The 4777-nt window shown below is 39.8% G+C and overlaps 1 protein-coding gene across 3 annotated transcripts in view; it reads right to left on the bottom strand.

Annotated features, from left to right (window-relative positions):
* Positions 1–4777, bottom strand: part of hlcs (holocarboxylase synthetase (biotin-(proprionyl-CoA-carboxylase (ATP-hydrolysing)) ligase)) — a 50532-nt gene that overhangs the window by 35963 nt on the left and 9792 nt on the right. The gene's annotated exons all lie outside the window — the stretch shown is intronic.

Genomic DNA, 4777 nt, shown 5'->3' with positions numbered 1-4777 from the left:
GTCTGAATTTTCCATTTGGGTTTGTGTTCTAAATGTAATTTTAAGTCGTTTCATACAAAGAAATGTGTTTTTTTTGTATTTATTTTTTTACATAATAACATAAACTGTTTTTCAATTGTTAAATGTAATTGTTTCTATGGAGATTGCCACTTATTAAGCCCTTTGGAGGTTTTTTTGGCAATCGTCCATCACATCTTTTTTGTGTAACATATAATACTGTCTTAATGTTTTTGTCGTGAATATAAAACAAATCAAATCAAATCTAACCTTGCCGCCTACTCGCTAACACAGGCTTTTTTTTGGTGTTGCACTGAAATCTGCGACCCATCAGAATGTGTTACTGTAGAGCTGCTCTGACTGCCGCAAATCATTTTGTGACTTTGCGGGAAAAAAAAGAAGAAAAAAATCAAACACGGGCAAAGGCATTAAAAAAAAACACAATATCAAAAATAGCGTTCTTTTCACTCAGTCTCGTTTGCTGTTACAGGTCATTTATGATCATCAGATTTAAAGTTAGTTTCAGAAACATGTCAAAGTTCCTCATAGTTACTTCAAGGGGTTCTGCTATTGCCATTACTTAGCCAAATAATCACAATCCATTCTTCTACACAACAGTGAGCATACACACATGCTGTATTTATTAAACTGGCTTTTCACCATCTGTCATTCCACGCTTTTTAGAGAAATAGTTCATACGTTCAGAATCGTCTGTCCAAGATAAGAGTTGTAATGTATGTGATGGAGTTTCCGTTAGAAATAAATGTGCTGAAGGAGTTGTTCAGTGTGTGTGGCTAATCAATGACATGGTGTAATTAGGCAGCAGTCCCAGTCTGCTCTGTTCCAGTCACTTCCTATTAATCAGGTTTCTCTCGCACAAAACATGTCTGAATGTTTACCATGTTTTCTCTATGGTAAATATATTATTGTGTTACGGACTTCCTTCACCTCTCTTATTAGATTGGTTGATTCTCTCATTGTTTGTCATCTTAATGTATGTAATGTAGTAATGAGAAGCACTTCATTGTGCAATTCTGTCTGAAAATGGAAATGAAGGCTGATTTGATTTGACATTAACATGAAGTCATCCTCACAAGACATAACAGGATGTGGCTTTCACTCAGTACAATACTGACATTTCACAGATTGCTGATGAACTCATTTTAAAGATGGAATGCGTAGTTTCTGTCGCCACAATGAGGAATTCTAAGTAATGACCTGAAAACTGTTGGAGCATCCACATGACAAACGCCTTCCATACCGTGCCCCACCCCCAACCCCACCCCTTCTCTATGTAGTTGCAAGTAGCCAAGGAGGACACGGAGGATTGAAAAAACATGGACTCTTTAGAAGAGGTCATTTTATTATTTTCTGTGTGCGAAAGTCGCCGGACGACAATCTTCTGAACATAGTCCCACTGAAACACAGAGAGTTGTGTGGAGCCGATAGTCTTAATTAACTTTCTATCAACTCACTTGGCAAACGGCTTGAATGTAACAGACGTTACTAAAACTTTAAGAAGAGCCATACTTCTCATCAAATCCTGTCACAGGATTGGCTGAGCATGACAGATTGGTCGCAGGATAGTAGTAGTCGTTATATTGACTAAATTACTTACATCATGGAAATATGAGGTTTTCACTGGAAAGCAACAATATGTTCCGATGCCTTTATATGGTGGATTTGTATTCTGTCACTATTTAAAATATAGTGCTGCTGCAACAATTCCCCTTGCTGGTTGAGGATGGATCCTTTCTAACAGTGGGGTCAGTAGAAAGGGCCAACTGGCAACCAGGAAAAGACTGTTAGAAAGTGACAGCCAGGAAGACAGCTGACAGCTAGTATTTGTAAGACTAGTGGAGCTAGATAAGCAGGGATGTTGGCTTGACAACTGTGCAGGGCCATGGCAGTTTAGCCTAAGCAGATAGTAGATATAAGGCCACTGAGGATCTGCTCTTTGCTTGGGTGAGAGTGGATGTTAAAGTTAAGTTAGGTCAAGGCTAGAGAATGGAGTTGGCTGTCGTGGCTCCCATCTTATCGTGGGTGGCTGTAGCTAAGGTGGTGGAGAGGTCGCCTACCGATCGGAGGGTCGGTGGTTCGATCCCTGGCCCTGCAGTCCCATGTTGAACGGTCCTTGGGCCAGACACTGAGCCCCAAATTGCTCCTGATGGTGCGCCATCAGAGTATAAGTGTGTGTAAATGTTTATCTGATGAGCAGGTGTATGAATGGTGAATGGTTCCTGTACTGTGTAAAAGTGCTTTGAGTGGTCGTTAAGACTAGAAAAGCCCTATATGAATACAGTCTATTTACATTAGACTTATGACAGCACAGCCTGCAAGCCCTAAAAGGCCCAAACATTATTTAACATAAATACTGGGCTTCCATAGGGATGCTCACACTGTCACATTTACTGTCTATTGACAACTATAACTAAAGAAAATATCTCTATTTATCAACTCTAACTATTCTAACTCTAGCTTTGGCCCACAACAAGCCTTTATTTTTGTGTTAAAAAGAGAGCTTTGCAAATCCACTCCAGTCCTGATTCTATTTGACTCAAGAACCCACTTAATTTCCAGAGAGAGGGAAATGGTGATTTACCACCTCCCGGCGGAGGACAGGAACACCCACTGAGCAGTGATGGAAGGCAGCCGCACTGATCACCGCCACACTGAATGCATTAGTGTGTGCTAGAGAGGGTTTTCATCACCTGCGAGAAGTCCTGCTACTAGACCGACTACGGCAGAGTGCCTCGGCCTCACAGCTGTTGCAGTGGCACAATCAAGTGCTGGGAATGTTACCCTGGCCCCACACACCTTTAAAACTACACAACTGACCTGTTTCCTTCCTTAATGGCGAGATAGAAAATGACCTAAGAGAGATGTATGCATATTGTGTCAGAAGATTGAATGCCAGTTGAATGGCCATCATTCTCCATGGGTCATACATGATCTAATTCTTATCTGCTTTATAATATCCACATGTGTATACAGTGTCTCTCACATTGTTGTTCTGACATGTCTTGTTACTTATCAGCCAATGTGTAGACACACCAATAATAATAATAATAATAATAATAATACAATTGGCCGATAATATTGCCCATGTCAATGTATTGTTCAGAATATGATCATGTCATGTTATACAGTCCAGTTATGTTGAGTGGTTGTCACATCACTGTTCCTTGTTTTACTTTTTGATTGTTTAAAGAATGTAATACTGTAGTAATGTGTCTGTCTGCCAAATATATAATTTAAAAAAAAAACACTGGCACAGTTTCATCTGGACAATTTCAGAAAAACACAATTTATTATATACAGTAACAACTATATATTATTGGATCTACAAAAAATGTTGGGCATTTTGGGCACTGTGGCTTATTTTTAATTATTTGTATCAAGTGTTAAAATAATCGTTAAGGTTCTTAAGCCCGTTATAGTTTCTGGTAATGTTGTTTTGACCGATTAACAGTCCAAAACTCAGTTATTTAATTTTAAAATAGTATGTATATATATATATATATATAAAAGAGTCAAAATCAGATGGCAGAGATTAGATTTCTGGACTCCAAACACATTGATTTCAAAGTCCTGGTGAGAAAACTTATATTTGGCACATGAATGGGAAGGAATGTGTAAAATTCTACTTCTTCAGGTAAAGAGAGTGAGCAGCAATGCCTGACAACAAGCACGTATGGAAACCTCCACCACACATACTTAACACCACTCAAGACCAAAACATCAAATGACAAAAACAACCCGACAACTTTAGGACTGAATGAAAGCTACTGGAAACAACCCAAGCGTAGTACACCAGGAGCAGAGAGGCCCTTCTAAAGACATGTCGAGGTACACAGCTACCAGCTCTCCTTCTCCACAACAATCTGGAAACAATTCTGCAGCCCCCAATTTCCATAAGCCCGCTTCTTGTTGGGGCTTCAAGTTGGGAGGGGTTGTGGGGGGGGGAGTGGCCGGGGCAGCGAGGTCAAAGGCCGCACACCAATCCAAATATACAACAACGAAGCCAAAACTTACAACTACTACCAATATTACTACAATAATACTATTTTTTTTTTTTAAGGGAAGGCCCAGACTCTGTGCCCAGATAGGACCCCTCCCATCACTGACACCAGCCACTGGAAGGCTTGCCCTGAAGAATGACTCAGGTCCTTGATTCCAGTATCTTAGCAACCTAGAGCTCCGACTCCCCCTAGTGGCTCTTCTTGAACTCCAACTCCACGACAAAAACCCTGACAAACATCCTCAATCCTGAAAATGCTGCAATTTTTATTTTCTTACACATCCAATACAAGTATTTTACAGAAGACATATATGTAAATAAGAACAAATCCTTGTTGAATCCTTCATGAAAATTAGAATTCCGATTAGATACACATTGTACCAATACACTTCAAATTCCGTTTTTTCAATCAGTCCAAAAAATACTCTTTTAGCTTTTTATTGATTAGACTAATCTTCAACATTTTGTAAAATATCTTACCGTATGGTACCCAAACTGAGAGGCACTCGCTGCAGTCAGTCACTGTGATGGCTGATCAAAGACTGATTTATTGCCCTCACGTTTGTATTGGCCCTCTGTAAACAGACCTGCTGGAAGCCGGCTGCATATATGCTCATATATTTGCATATATTTAGGAAGCCAAATTGTTTCCACGTGTAGAATGCAGCATATATGTGCTGTCGCTCATACAATTAACTTTAATAAAAACAATCTGGGGAGTGTGTGTGTGTGTGTGCGTGTGCGTGTGCGTGTGTGTGT

The sequence above is a fragment of the Etheostoma spectabile genome, chromosome 13 (genome assembly GCF_008692095.1).
Source record: "Etheostoma spectabile isolate EspeVRDwgs_2016 chromosome 13, UIUC_Espe_1.0, whole genome shotgun sequence".
In the NCBI taxonomy this organism is placed as follows: domain Eukaryota; kingdom Metazoa; phylum Chordata; class Actinopteri; order Perciformes; family Percidae; genus Etheostoma; species Etheostoma spectabile.
The sequence above is the reverse complement of the archived record's forward strand: the minus strand, read 5'-3'. Positions and strand labels throughout refer to the sequence as shown.